General features: G+C 29.2%; 1 protein-coding gene across 6 annotated transcripts in view; it reads right to left on the bottom strand.

Moving 5' to 3' along the window:
- LOC132739690 (uncharacterized) overlaps positions 1-17,275 on the bottom strand; it is a 109,262-nt gene that overhangs the window by 20,735 nt on the left and 71,252 nt on the right. Inside the window, exon 1 of one of the 6 annotated variants that reach the window (XR_009627043.1) lies at positions 1,002-1,181. The exons of 4 other annotated variants lie outside the window; for them this stretch is intronic. The gene's annotated coding sequence lies outside the window, so the exon portion shown is untranslated. Of the gene's footprint in view, positions 1-1,001; positions 1,182-17,275 lie in introns of those variants that run through there. One more of the 6 variants, XR_009627039.1, reaches the window with a different exon arrangement.

Below are 17,275 nucleotides of genomic sequence, written 5' to 3'. Positions count from 1 at the left end.
TGACACCTTTAAAGCGGAAAGAATGAAAGGAATTTTTAACGACTTCCAGTGGGTTGTAATAGAATGCGAAATGGACTCCATTTCGCGAAATGAACTTACCGCCTACGAAATGGACATTTGTTTGTTTAACCGTGATGAGTAATATTATTTTTATTAATTTATGTTTAATATATGACATAAAACTACAGATTGAACCAATTAATATATCTATTTTCCTATTTTATAGTCATATTTCTGAAAATAATCTGGCCTCTATAAAATGGAGTTTTCGGCCACGAAATGGAGTTTTCGCTTACGGAATGGACCTTTGCTTTACAAATTATGGTGTAACTACATGTCACAAAGGGTATCTTTTCTATAAACTAATATTTAATCTGGGACGACAAAAATATTTTTGTCCTAGGTTAAATATCCTATAAAACAGAATCTTTCTATTTGAAAGACCATGTATAAAACACTGAACTATGTGGCATTATTCTACGATTATTTTCAAACCTACAAGCACAAATAATGAAAAAATATTACCAAAATTGTTTAAATAGTAATTTTATGTCATAATTCACTTGTTCGTTATTTAAATTTAAAATGATATTAAATAGTACACTTAAACCAAAATTTAAGAAACAAATGTCCATTTCGTAGTCGAAAAGTTCATTTCGCGAAATGGAGTCCATTTCGCATTCTATTACTACCGCGGTAGGCTTTGCCTAATTTCATATCAAAATTAGTTAAATAAAGTATTCATCAAAATTATGATTTCAGATAACATATATGATTTATAAATGCTTAATAAATGGGTGTTGCCTTTCCATTTGAAACATCTATAAGTATTAGCCTAATGTGGGAATTCCCCCAGTTTTTCATAAATCTACTTTCGTTTTTAATTATTAACTTTTTGTAATTTGTGTTGGCACATTAGTTATTTCTGTTTCATGAAGTAATCATTTCGTTTCAGTATAAAATATGTAACATAACGGCTACAAGATTTAAAAGATACTTACATCAATTTCTTCAAATTTTAAGAAAAATCTTATCCGGGACTAACCTCCGCCATACTGATATTTTCTTCAATTTAACAGCGCATGCGCGATTCATAAAGGCCTCAAAACACTAAATATTGTCCTTCACTTACCAGTAAAATGTATTTTCCCTCTATGGCTATATATATTTCTAATTTTCTAAATGATGAGGCAAAAATAGCATGAAAACTTTGGACTTATAAATAATAGATTTTGTTTTGATTGTTTTTCTATATTAACTAAAAAAACTCAATGGTAAAATGTATTATATAATGATTTACATAAAATTATATAGCGTTTCCGTAAATTTATGTGTTCTTAATGCAATAAAATTAAGTATGATAATGGCCTCAGCATTTTGTTTTGGTTTAAAAAAATACAATGTATATTTTACTTTGTTATAAAATAAATCTAATAAAAATGTGATACTGTTGTTTTACCGGTTCCGAATAGTTGGTTTAAAAAATGTACCTGCTAGCTAGTTGATATTTGATTCGACTTCAAACCTAACAATTATCGGAAAATACATTTTGTATATTATCTTTCTTTTATTAGTAAGAATACTGCTTGATTGAATCTGGTTGGTTTCACCATTTCCGAAGCAAGGTCCGGTGCACATAACGTTACAAATGCCATTTGTAATATTACCTACGTAGAATTTGACTATTTTTGCGAGCTAGTACTTAAACTAAGTAAGTACACAGCCAAAATTTTTAAGTCTGATTTATTATTTTAATATTCATTCGGGGTATACATGTATATGGTATTGTAAACTTTAAAGCACCACCATGCTTGGCGTGAGATGAAGCAGAACTGCAATTGCATTGCATGCATTTGATTTTTGTCATTATTTCTGGTAAGTTCTGTTTAAAACAGGGATCGTATACAATGTCCAAGATGAAAATAGGTTTTTGTTTTGCAAATATGCTTGAACAACACTTATTCTAGTCCCATTACTGGTAAATACTCTTTATAGATAATCTATGTTTTTTTATTTTATCCATATTGACAAACATCTTTAGTTAAGAATAATATCTGTCAACACTGACACATGTAGATATCCATGTCCATGTTTTGTTTTGCTCTATATCCTGCATTTTATTTCATTATTCAGTTTTCAGTTATATTAATATTACACTATACGTACAGTACTTGTTATAAAATAATAACATTGTAGGGTATTTTAAGTAACGACTTTCCTACTATATTACAGTGGCGTACAGTAAGCGCATTTAAAAAAAATGATTATAATTTAACTTTAAAATACGTATACCTCAAATAAAATGTTGGCACACTTTCTAACATATACTCATTCATATATTTCAACATTAAAGAACTTTTTTTCTGATCAGAAAACGCGAAAACGTTTTCATTTGGGTACAGTCTGATAATAATCCCGTCATCAAAAATACATGTACGTGTTCGGAACTGGTCAAAATAGGTCTCCTGGATTAAACAGGTATGAATATCTTTTTGTTTACTTTTTTGCATATATTTTTGGATGAAGTTGTATGGCAAATAACAACTTTTCCATCGATATATAAAATGTGTCCCTTTCTTTCAGTTTACATTATAGCATGTACCGATAAAAATGCCGATATGGATTTCATCATTTTGCCTCATGTAGAGTCAATTATCGCACAAAAAATATTAGAAGCTGAAATAGAATAATGACTAAAATATTTATTTGTTAATGTCAATAAACAACAAAACTATTTATTGTGGTTTACATGAATGGCTCGCTTGATTGTTTGGAACTGGTCAATGCGCCGGAGCCGGTCTTGAATCAACTGTATTTCAACTTAACCCATTATACACCGTATTCATGGGCATTTTGTGAAACATTGCTGTTTTCATTGAAAAGCCTCCTGTTACAAACTAAAATTGCTATGAAACTAAACAAAATGCTTCAATACTCATTACTGATCAAACTTGGCACAAAGTTGACTTGACCATGCATAGCCTTTGTAACGGCATACTAACTCTTAAATTTCCTGTTACCAAGGCAACGATGGGACATCTCAAAATTACCAACTGATTTCGAAGTGCTGCATGATAATAATAATAATAATAATAATAATAATAATAATAATAATAAAAATAAACATTTTATATCATGAAGGTAACATATCAAGAAATATCAATGGATTGAAAAAATGTCAAAGGCCTTTAAACGTTGGTTACACATTACCTAAGATCGACCTCAGACAATTTTTAGCCTCTTACAAGTCAAAAATTTTCTTAATGGGGCGGCGCCGAAAAATTTGATCACTTTTTATAAAACATTCTCAAACGAAAACAAGTGTTTAAGGCCGAAATAGAGTATTTTTTCACTGAAATGGGGTGTAAAAGGGGTGAAAACAACGCGTGTATATGAGTTAATTTTGTAGTATCAATTGTTTGTGTTTCAGCCTCAAATAGTATATATATAGCTTGTTATTGGTAAGTTACAGAAATAACAGTAATTATTTGTTCTATATTGCACATTTTTTTTTACCTTATACTGTAATGCGCATGTCCATTATCTTCCCGCCACTCATATATACTCTCATATATACATGGAACAATCAGTGGTCATAAAACGATAGAACTATATATAGATTATAATTCAGTTAAAACTGATGACTCTGGAAATTTTAAAATTTTACAAGTATCAGTTGATTCAATAAATTTTCTACTAGTTAATGTTTATGCTCCAAACATTGATAGTCCTAATTTCTTTAAAAATATTTTTGATGTTTTAGATTCTTTTAGTGATAATGATTCATTAATTTTTTGTGGAGACTTTAATCTTGTTCAGAATCCAGACTTAGATTACCATAATTATAAATCAAAGGTTCATAATATTAAGGCTAGAAATTTTTTATTAGAAGCTATTGAAGATAAAGACCTAATAGACCCTTTTAGAGAATTACATGGTGATGTCAGAAAAAAATATACATGGAGACGAACTAACCCTATACAACAAGGCAGATTAGATTTTTTTCTTGTAACAAGTAATCTGTATCAGTTTGTACGTAAATGTGACATAGATGTTAGTTTATAGATCTGATCATTCTATAATATATTAAGATTTTTGTTTTTGTTCCTGTTAGTCATGGAAAAGGTTTATGGAAATTTAACAATGCTCTTTTACATGATATTGAGTTCCTTGATATAATAAATAAGAAAATAGATGAAATAAAATTACAATATTGTTTACCAGTTTATGAAATAGATTATATTTTAGATATACAAAATACAGAAATAGATTTTGTTATTAATGCTGAACTTTTTTTGGAGACACTTTTAATGGAAACCAGAGGTAAAACTATTTCTTATAGCTCGTTTAAGGCAAAGGAAAGAAATGTTTATGAAAAACAACTAATGGAAGAAATTATTCATATTGAACAAAATTTAACAATTGAAAATAAAGACAAACTTTTACATTTACAAAATGAATTGAATGAACTTAGATGCAATAAAATTAAAGGTGCTATGATCAGGTCTAGGTCACAGTGGATTGAATTAGGAGAAAAACCTTCTAACTATTTTTTGAATTTAGAAAAATCACATTGTTTAGCTAAAACAATTCCTTTCCTAGAACTTGATGACGGAACTTTTATATATGATTAAAAAGATATACTTACAGAAACTTGTTCTTATTATGAAAATTTGTATAAAAAAGTTGTTTTTGACTGATGACTCTGATATTGATAAAGAATTAGAGAATTGTGATATTACTATGGTGTCTCAGGATCAATCAGCAAAACTAGAAGGTCTCCTTTCGTACGATGAAGTCTCTTTTACATTAAAAAATATGAAAAATGATAAAAAGTCCTGGATGTGATGGATTTACAGTTAACTTTTTTTAAAACCTTTTTGGAACAGAATTGGACATTTTGTTGTGAAAAGCTATTAATTATGCATATAATGCTAATTCATTTTCTAGAAATCAGAAATTAGGAACCATAACATGTATTCCGAAAGAAAACAGGCCAAAACAATTTCTAAAAAATTGGAGACCAATTACCTTATTAAATATAGTATATAAATTAGCTTCAGGTAGTATAGCAAATAGATTAAAAACTGTTTTTAGATATTTTAGTGTCAAAAGATCAAACTGGATTTGTAAAGAATAGATATATTGGTGAAAAAATACTAGATTATTATATGATATAATGAAATTTACTGAAGATAATAATATGCCAGGTTTAATTATGATGATAGATTTTGAAAAAAGCTTTTGATACTCTGTCTTTTTACATTTATTGAGAAATGTCTTTCGTTATTCTGTTTTGGTCCTATGTTTAGGAAGTGGATATCTCTGTTTTTATATAATACTGAAACTTGTGTCATATTAAATGGTTTTTTTATCCAATTTTTTTTAAAGTTAGACGAGGTTGTAGGCAAGGCGATCCAATTTCACCGTATATTTTCATTTTATGTGCAGAGATATTAGCAGTAAAAATAAAGACAATGTAAGGATGTTTAAAGGCATAATTATAGATGGGGAAGAATATATAATTAATCAATTTGCAGATGATACATCACTTCTATTAGATGGTTCAGAAAAATCTCTCAATTTACTGCTTTAAAGTTATTAAGTAAGTTTTACAGAAATTTCTGGATTAAAGATAAATTTTGACAAAACTAAGGTTATTTGGATAGGCTCTCTTAAATATAGTACTAGGTCAATTAAGACAAGATTGGAAATTAATTGGGGTGATACTCAGTTCAAATTGTTAGGTTTAATATTTGATGTTGATTTAGAAAAAATGATTGACTTAAATTTTTAATGAAAAACTTCAAAAAGTAAAAAATAGTATCATTCACTGGAAAAAGAGAATATTAACTCCAATAGGAAAAATTGCTGTTATTAAGTCAATATTGCTTCCTTTATTTACTCATTGTTTCACAAGCCTACCAACACCAAAATACTGTATTTTTGAAAACACTTAATGACTTATTTTATGATTTTCATTTGGGAAGGCAAGGCAAAAATAAAACAATCAGTACTTATTAAAAACATACATAGAAGGTGGTTTAAACATGGTTGATATTTATAGTTTATATACATAGTTTTTAAAGATAAAATGGTTTTAAAAGATATGTTAGTAATAGCAAAAGTAAATGTTATAAGCTAGTAAACACATTGTGTAATATTGATAAAATTTTTAAACACTGGAAAGATGTTTTGTAATTTGATTATTAGTAAAATAACAAATTCTTTCGTGGATTGATGTTTTAAAAAGCTTATATGGTGTTTGTAGATAAAACTTTGTATAGATAATATAGAGCAAGTATTACATATGCCACTTTTTTACAATCACAACTTTTTAGCAGGAAATAGATATATTTACATTCAGACATTATATAATAAAGGAATCAGATTTGTAAAAGATATTATAAATGAACAGGGTAACTTTGTAGATTTGATATATTTAGAACAGGTCACAGGTAAACCTCTTTTTTACAGTATCATAGTTTAAAAACAGGCAATAAAAATGTACATGCAAAAGTTAAATATTTCTATTAGTAACAATTTGCTTAATGTTCAAATATCCTATAATAAATTGTTATGTTAAACCTATTTTAACTATGAATAACAATAAGAAATATGTTTTATGAAATTATAGCTAAAAATTCAGACATACCTACAAGTCAAGAAAGGTGGAACACATGTTTTAAAGATAATAACATTAATTGGCAGTTAATATATAGTTATGTTTTCAAATGTTCTAAAGATTTCATATATTCAGTGGTTCCAAACAAGAATTATTCATAGAACTTTAGCTACAAACTCACTTTTGTTTAAAATGAAAATTGTTGATAATAAAATGTGTACTTTTTGTAAATGCTGTGAAGAAACACTTTTACATTTATTTTGGGAATGTCAGAAAATTCAAAGCCTATTTCAATACCTTAGAAAAAACTTACATAATTTTGACGATGTTCTTTTGTTGTAAATCATTCATATTAGGTACAGAAAATAAAGATTTTAAATATGACATATTGTTTCTAGAATTGAAAAGATATATTTATTTGTCTAAGAGAAAAAACTTTTTACCTACATGTATTGGTTTAAAAATAGTTTGAAATTAGCATGGAATATCTTATAGAAATACACATTTGACAGATGATGAAAATAATAGATGGTCAATTATAAGATCCTTAATTGCTTAAACTACACTTAATATGTTGAAACAAAACTTTACCTCGTAAACAGATTGTTTTAATTGTTCATTAATAAGTAGTAATTTTTATTGGTAAAATATTTTTGGAAAATAGATGGGTTTATTGTATGCATGTTGTTTATATTTATATGCAAAATATATACTGTAGATGTATTTGACAATATTTACATGAATATAATTATTTTGCAACATGTATATTGTATATTAACAATGTAAGGTATGATGGAGGATGACCCCGACCCCCTCATACCTATTACGGGGTAAAATAAACGGGGCTTACCCAGATGGGGCCTCAAAAAAAAAAAAAAAAAAAAAAAAAAAAAGAATCACGTGTCTGTGACAATTATATATTAAAGTGCACGCTCTGTGTACTTATTAAAAAATAAACCCATAATACAACATTATTAATAAATAGCGAAAAATCAGAATCCCTTGGCTAAAGAAATCCCAAAACCACAAAATTAAAAACGTTGCAAGCTCAGTTTTGATTGAGTCTGTTCATGGAAAGTACTGGTAAGTGCAAGCTTACCGCCCACGCATCGCTAAAGCAGAATTCAACATTTAAACATGAAAACAGCGAACATTTTTATTTAAAAACGTCCGCAAATGCGTTATACGGCGGATATCAACGGGAAACCCCCTTTCAAATTATTGAATGGGTTCCCCAGCTTTCCCCCTTGAAAAGGCGTCCCCGGTAAAACGCCCTTAAAGTAAAACAATGCGTGTGCCCCTTTAAAAAAAAGAAAAAAAGGTTCCCGGTTTTTGAATTTTAAAATTTGGAAATTTTGAGGGGATTAAAAAGGCCCCTTTGGCATTAATTCTTTGCCCCTTCCCGGGAAAATTTCATTTGGAAATTTTTAGGAAAAATTGAATTTGGGTATTAATTAGGGTAAAGGGGAAATGGAAAGGGCCCCCTTTAATAAGGTTTGGGTTAAAAAAGGACCATTATGGTTTGATTGGTTTTAAAAGTTTTCCCTTTTTTTATTTAAATTAAAGGTTTAAGGTCTTTTTTGGAGAAGAAAAGGGTTTTGGTGGTAAAAGGAAAAACTTTGTAAGGATGGGATAAAAGTTATTTTATTGGTATTAAATTAAGTAATGGTCTGGAAAGCTTATTAGTGTGAATTAAACAAAATCTTACTAGTATGGATGGTATAAACAGTTTATTTAGAAAATCGACAGCAAAGAGTACAGATAAAAATGGGAACTTTCTCAGACAGCAAACTGTTATTAAGTGGAGCTTCCAAAAAGAAAAATAATATGACCAGTTTTCTTTTTAATATTTTATAAATGACTTTCCTGAGGCAATTATTCCCTATACATATAAAACTTTTACAGAATTAAGAACACTATTTTAAAATGTGTTTTATATTCGGATAAACATTTTGAAGTAAAAAAACTGACTACTTCAAGGAAAATGACAAAACTAATCTTCCATTATAAAAAGACTAAAAAGCAGCAAAACTTTCCACATAAGGTAAAATGTGCCCCATTTTAATGAAATACTAAAATACCTAAATGTAATCTTTAGTAATCAGATAAATAGATAAATTAATAAGGCTACTACACAAGGACCCATAGACACATCAGACACACGCAGGAAAAAATATATCCACACTGTGTGGAAATCATAAAATGATATAGAGGAAAGTTCAGAGGGGTAGAACTGAATTTCGATATTAAAATAAAATGAATTTTATAAGTTTTTTTGAAGAAAACATTACCTTGTGAAAGAACTTTCGCCTTCATTTGAGTGTTCAAGTACACTTCTGGATCAACAGGAAATTAAAATATTTTCTACCGATGATCAATTTTATGATCCATAGATTATGTATTACAAATCTTTATTATAATTCTAAATATCACCATCAATCTGATATCTTCATTGTCATTTCTGATATCTTCATTGTCATTCTGATATCTTCATTCACAATCTTGATATCTTCATTGTCATTCTGATATCTTTCATTCACATTCTGATATCTTCATTGTCATTCTGATATCTTCATTTTCATTCTGATATCTTCATTGTCATTCTGATATCTTCATTCACAATTTGATATCTTCATTGTCATTCTGATATCTTCATTCACATTCTGATATTCTTCATTGTTCATTATTATATCTTCATTCACATTCTGATATTTTCATTGTCATTATTATATGTCTTTATAATCATTTAAATATTTACCATTTTTCACTCTGATGTGAAATGGATTTTTATGTAGATACAAATGTATGATGAAACGGAAAGTATGATGTATGGTTGTCATTCCAATATCTTTATTTGTCATACTGATATCTTCATTATTATAATGATATCTTCATTAATCATTCTGTGATATCTTCATTATAATACTGATATCTTCATTGTCATTTTGATATCTTCCATTCACATTCTGAAATATCTTCATTTTCATTTCTGATATCTTCATTTCACATTCTGATATCTTCATTGTCATTCTGATATCTTCATTCACATTGATATCTTCATTGTCATTCTGATATCTTCATTCACATTCTGATATCTTTCATTGTCCATTATTATTTTCATTCCATTCTGATTCTTCTTGTATTTTTATGTCTTTATAATCATTTAATATTTACCATTTTCACTCTGATGTTGAATGGATTTTTTATGTAGATACAAATGTATGATGAACGGAGTATGATGTATGGTTGTTTCATTCCAATATCTTTTATTGTCTTACTGATATCTTCATTATTAATAAATTGATATCTTCATTATCATTCTGATATCTTATTATAATACTGATCTGATATCTTCTATTATTATTTGATTATCTTTCATTATTATTCTTGTATCTTTATTTCATTTCATTCTTTCTTCTTGTCTTTCTGATATCTTTCATTGTCATTTTATATCTTCATTGTCATTCTTGATATCTTCATTTGTCATTCTGATATTTCATTGTCATTCTTTATCTTCAAATTGTCATTCTGATATCTTTCATTTGTCATTTCTGATATCTTCATTATCATTTCTTATTATCTTCATTGTCATTTTATATCTTCATTGTCATTTCTGATATCTTCATTTTCATTTCCGATATTTTCATTGTCATTTTTATATATATAATAATAATTAATAAATTAATATCACTCAGATTGTGAATGAATTTTTATGTAGATACAATTAAATGTATGATGTAAATGAATTCAGAAATAGAGATATTGAAGAGTAGAGTTTAATATTTAATCTATTTAACGAGTTGAATAAATTCATATTATGGGAGCCTCTGTTTTATTCACCTCGTTCAATAAAATTTAGTATTGAATCTACACGAATATAATATTCTTTTATCACTTATATAAAATAAAGAACGGTAAACTGTTACAAAGAGTCTTTTTTCATTAATGCGCCTATTGTGTTTTGTAACGCTAACATTAATTAGCGCTTTTTAACGCTATAGCATATAGAGCAAAGGGGGCGTCCGTGGCGAAATGGTAAAGGTCGTTGACTTCAAACCACTTTGCCCCTCACCGCTGTGGGTTCGAATCCCGACAGGGACTTTGGATTCTTTCATGTGAGGGGAAGCTATCCAGCTAGCTTACGGGGAACGTCGGTGGTTCTACTCAGGTGCCCGTTCGTTTGCCTGAAATAATGCACGGGAAGGGCACCTGAGGTCTTCCTCCACCAGTAAAGCTGGAACGTCGCGATATGACCTATACCGTGTCGATGTGACGTAAAAACCCAAAACAAACAAACAAACAAAATTTTAGAGCAAATGACGTCAAGTCAAAGATATTATTAATAGTGTAATATCGTTTTCATTAAAATGGCTTTATTACACTCCTGCACCGCAGTTTATGTGATTATGATAATTATGTGTAATTATGATAATGAAGATATCGGTATGATAATGAAGATATTCAGAAGGATAATAAAGATATCGGAATGACAATGAATATCTCAGAATGATAATGAATATTCAGAATGATTAATATATCAGTAAGATAATGAGATATCAGAATTACAATAAATATATTAGAATGAAAATGAAAGATATCAAGATAACAATGGGAAAATCTCAGAATGTAATGATGATAAAGAATGATTATAAACATACCAGAATGACAATGACGATTTTAGAATGATAATGAAGATATTTCATTTTTATTCCAATATCTTTATAAGTCATTCTGATTATTCATTATTATACTGATATCTTCATTATCATACCGATTCTTTCGTTTTATGACTACTGATTGTTCAACATAATTATTATTATCATGCTGAAATAATTATCATCATACACCGTGTACTACAAAAAAATTATCATTAGCTTTCCTTCACAAAACTATAATTTTAGAAATTATACCTGCTATTAAATGCCTCCTAGGTCGAGGGTTAGAGTCGTATGACTTCTAATCCATTACTTTTCTGGCGGGATTCGATCCCGGGAGATGTTTGGTATTAGCACGGAGGAAGATAGCTAATACTGGTGAAACTATCCAGGAACGATGTTTAGGAAATTACCTGCCATATACTGAAATACTCTTGGGAAAAAGCTTAAATGAAACAAACAAAAAAACAAAACCCTTTATTACCCGTTTGTTTCCGTGGGAGCATTAAATTTGTTTAAAATGAACACGAACAGTTTACAACTTAAAAATAAAGAATAGGAAAATAAATACAGCTGCAATTAGATTATTCCCAATACCATTACCAACGTTAAATGACCCGAGGCGGTTTCAAGAAAACTAAAGATATAATGATTCTTTTGGGCAAAAATGCTTTTAAGTCTACCCAATTTATGCCGGATTTTTATTCTTCACAACAGCAGATGTCAAGTGCTGTGTGGCAGCTGTAAAAAGTTGCCCCGTACTTCACTTCAGTGTTGTTATATTTTTCTGGTACTTCGGGATCATTGATCAATACCAGCACTGTTAAGTGTTGAGAATTGAGTACCGCTCAACCCGGTGCTAGGGGGCGTGAGGAATGTTGCACTTATATATATTCAGTATCACTCATGTACAGACTCAATCAAACCGAGTCTGCAATTCTTATATAATTTTGTTGTGATAAATGCTTCCGAAGGATCACTTTTTTCTGGATCTTTGAACAAGAGAATGCTCAAATTGTGTTTAGGGAGCTGCATTTCTTATTACAGGTTAAGTCGATGTAGGCCTTTTCTTAAAAATAACGCCATTTTTAACAGATCACAAGACGACTTTCCAGCTCTGTTGATTGAGGAAGACCTCAGGTGTCCCTTTGTCCTTTATATTTTTTTTTAGGTATAGTAATTTAGTGCAAAGTTGTAACCATGGATGGTAATGAACGTAACCCTTGTTAAATGTTACAACCCATTCATGTAATCAATTTAAGAAAACAGAAAAAACTTGTTTTTAAAGCGCGCATTTTCAAAAATTCTAATTTATTATGGACTTCATTGATTTATGATCAAATGGGAATTGATCACAAAATCAATGCTCTCATTCCAAGTACAGTGCAAATATTTTACACACGTTTATCTATGTACCAGGATCTTAGTTCTTTGCTATTTAAGGAAATAGTCGGAAGGAAATAATTTTAACAAGTTTATACCCTCAACTTTTTCTGTAAGAGAGGGAAAAAAAATGATACACAAATCAATTTTGTACAATCTTTTATTAAGAAAAGTCACACAATCATTCTATCAAAAACCATTCAAAACAAACATGTTATCTATTTTAGTACTACATTAATAACAAAAACAGTATATAACAATTCTGTCTATGAAGCTTCCATGATAAGATCATATACTGTACTGTTTTCCTATAAACATTTCAACTTTTAAACACTCATGTTTTATAATAATATGTAATATGTATATAATTGACATATGTACAGCATGAACTTAATTTCATATAGAATTGTTTCAGCATTAAACCTTGTCAAAGATATATTGGTTATCAAGTGCATGTAATTTAAGGTTTACAAATGTACTGACGGATTAATCATACAATATTATTAAACAGACATAGTTAATTATAAATGTTAATTGCCCATAAAATATTACCGTGCATTAATTATCTTAACTTCATATAGAATTGTTTAAGCATAAACCTTTAAAAAGATTTTTGTTAATAGTACATGAAATTATATAATGTTTACAAATATACTAGAATATAAAATCTATATTCCAAGTCACAAACAAACATGTTTGATGCATGGTGGCATAAGACATAAAATAACTAAAACAAGACATAAAACATAAACATTGATTATCTAGTTAACAATAATAACATCTTCATGTAATTATATGTTTTACTTATATACCAGATGAATTTACTTCTATTATATACAGTTTAAAGTTTAAAGGCACATTTGGCCCCAGAAATGAATAGATTTTTATTTTTGTAAAAGGGCCAATATGTGTTTTATAATGTTGTAATAATATATTTAGAAAAAGTACTATTCTTATCACCTGCTAAAAAATTGAGTTTGTTAATAGAGATGCAAAATGTTAAAAAAATGTAATTTTACTTCCATATATAATACGTATTCATCATACTTGTACTGGTTGCTAAAATGCAAAAAAAAAACAAAAGTTGGCTTAGATATATGGCCTTTGAAAAAAGTAAAGGATACCAAAAATAAAAACTTTTGAAAAATAACTTTCTACATTTTTTTAAGCTTAATAGGCCTTAAAATCAAACATGAATAAATGAAAAACAAACAAAGGATGGCTCTGGTATATGGACAATGAAAAACTCTTTGGATACAAACAATAAGTTTTTGAAAAATTAAAGTGATTGCATTTTTTTAGGCTTAATGGGCCTTTAAATCAAACAGGTATAACTGTTTAAGATGTATGTAGGATTACATGTCCCAAAACATTTCATTATATAAAATTATGTTATCTTATTTTTTTTTTGTTTTGGGTTTTCATGGTTTTACGTCACATTGACACAGTATAGGTCATATCGCGACGTTCCAGCTTTACTGGTGGAGGAAGGCACCTGAGTAGAAGTAAGCTAGCTGGATAGCTTCCTCACATGAAAGAATCCAAAGTCCCTGTCGGGATTCGAACCCACAGCGGTGAGGGGCAAGTGGTTTGAAGTCAACGACCTTAACCACTCGGCAACAGACGCCCCATCTTATTTTCATCAAAGCATTGCAATAGCATGTCACTTGAACAACAAACATGTATATATATGTGATAATATGTTTACATATGTACTTGATACATTCATTCATTCAGAATAAAGGTACAGACAAGTGTAACATATGTTTATATATAACATATCTTAATCCTGGTACATGTATTTATCACACACCCGGACCGATTTTGCGAATCAATAAAATTGGTATTGCACCACGTGCATATATTTTGACGTGACGTCATTAGCGTTATACAAACATAGTGTACAGACGCGCTAAATGTTAGCGTTTTACTATAGGCGCGTCAATAAAAAATGACTCTTATTTCACTTTAAAACGGTCTTTATTTTGGGTATGTGATAAATAGAATATTAAAATTCGTGTAAGTTCATTACTGAATTTATTGCACTCGTTGAATAAAATAATATAATGCTCGCCAGAGGCTCGCATAATATAATTTTATTCAACTCGTGCAATAAATTCAGTATTGAACTTACACTCATTCAATATCCTCTATATACTAACATCAGCAAGCATAAAAAAACTAACTTAGCTTAAATAAAATGTAGTTATATCTTTACTGTCTTAGCATCATATGAATCCACAGATACTGGGCTGAACTACAATCATCACAAATGAAGTGTATTTGTTTATATGCATGGGTAACCCATTCACATTTATACTGATTGAATTAAAATTTACATTTTCTCAGTGCACAATATTTCAAAAGCTAGGCAATCCTTTAATGGTAAATTTTATTTCAAAGTAACGGTACATAAATTGCGGAAAATCAAAATATAAAGTAGACAAATGTAACATTTTTACTGAAATATTGAAATAAGCTGAGTAATTATAGACTTACAGATATTTCTGTCATAATTTATTTCCTTAGTATAGTCAAAACCTGGTATATATCCAAGAGAGGCCGCTAAGAACCGGCAAATTACCCTTGGGACAGCCGAGAATGGGAATATATATCCCTGAGGAGCAGCCACAAACTGGTATAATATTCCTGATATGTACATCTTAATTTACAGATAGACATGTTTATACTCATTTACCTTAAGTTTATCTATATAATTTAAAAAAAAATAAACATTAAAGTTCACTTAAAAAAGCTCCACTGAGGTCCAAAACCCTAAATAAAAAATTAAAGTAGAAAATCCGAAACAGATTAATTTGGAAACTTAATACGGAAAATATATAACAAGAGCACCACTAGGCAGAGCATTATATGCCCAAAAGTGTTGATTTTTTAGTAAGGTTGAAGCATGTGTAAGACATGAGAATTAAAGTATTACCTCCTTCAAATAGCAATCCATGCCTCTGAAGTTTAAATATTGTGGACCAAGTGGAACTTAAGTTATGTTCTGGAAACGTTTTACAGTTTTAAAGTAATAGTGACCTTTGACCTTGTAACCCCAAAATCGATAGGGGTCTTCTACCCAATATGGACAATCATCGTATGAAGTTTGAACACCTTTGGCCAAATGGAACTTATGTTCCAGAAACTGTTTTCAGTTTTAAGGTCATTGTGACCTTGACCTTTGACCATGTGACCCCAAAAGCAATAGGGGTCTTTTACTCAATATGGACAATCATCCTATGCAGTTTAAATATTGTGGACCAAATGGAACTTAAGTTATGCTCCGGAAACTGTTTTCAGTTTGAAGGTCAAACGGACGGACGGACAAACGGACGGACGCCAGGGGGTTTAACATATTATGACTGAAATTATTTCAGGCATATAAAAATAATACTATTTCTAAAGAAAAAAACTTAGAAAAAAATTGAAAATTAATATTTATTATGTGTAATTTTAAGGGGAGTTAAGCTATAAACATTTATATCATTTTGAACCACAAGAGCTCTCGACAGCACAGTGTGCTCAGCTATCCACAGTGATGGCGACTGCAGAACTTTTTAACTTCAAAAAGGGCAATAACTCTGTCAAAATTTATGTTATATTCATGGTCCTCGGACAGAGACTTCCTATTACTCTCATATGTGCGTGAGGTTCTAATCCACCCGAAGTTGTAATGGAGATACAGCTTGATCTAAAGAATGATCTAAATTTTTTGCACACAAGTTAATAGTTATATTGAAATAGTAGGAAACCTCAAGAATATTCTCATCCTATCAATCTAAAAAAATCAAGAAAATTTAATTCCGAACATGTCAAAAATCCTAAGTGAAGCCCCTTTAGATATACACTTTGACTGATACTGACTAATAATATTAACTTGTACAAAGTAATTGTTTTTGCATAATTATAATTTTTCCCCCTTTTTCAATCCTTACCATATAAAACAATCAAAGAAGGAATTTCTAAAATATAACTTGTAAGTAGTCCTCATCTCCATGAAAAAAATTAGCATACCATTTACTTGTCCTCACATCTAACAGGTATTCATATAAAAAATTTACAATTCCTCTATATCATATAATCCTATATATCATTTAATTGGTAATAATATATACTGATCATCTGCCCTATAAATCAAACAACTGGTATTTATATATACCATTCCCTTGTCCTTAGTATAATGTATAATACAACTGGTATTTATAAATACGATTCATTGTACTATAAATCATATAACTGGTATTATTATACCATTCCCCTGTCCAATATATCATATAACTGGTATTTATAAATACAATTCCCTTGTCCTTAGTATAATGTATAATACAACTGGTATTTATAAATACCATTCCCTTGTCCAATATATGAAATAACTGGTTATTATTATACCATTCCCTTGTCCTATATATCATATAACTGGTATATATAAATACCATTCCCTTGTCCTATATACATATAACTGGTATCTATATATACCATTCCCCTGTCCTATATATCACATAACTGGTATATATAAAATATATATACCATTCCCTTGTCCTATATATCATATAACTGGTATATATAACTATATATATACCATTCCCTTGTCATATATATAACATATAAC

The sequence above is a fragment of the Ruditapes philippinarum genome, unplaced genomic scaffold (genome assembly GCF_026571515.1).
Source record: "Ruditapes philippinarum isolate M1 unplaced genomic scaffold, ASM2657151v2 ctg9020_1_1_1_1, whole genome shotgun sequence".
Classification (NCBI taxonomy): Eukaryota; Metazoa; Mollusca; class Bivalvia; order Venerida; family Veneridae; genus Ruditapes; species Ruditapes philippinarum.
Note: the sequence above shows the minus strand (reverse complement) of the source record. Positions and strands in the feature narration are given on the sequence as shown.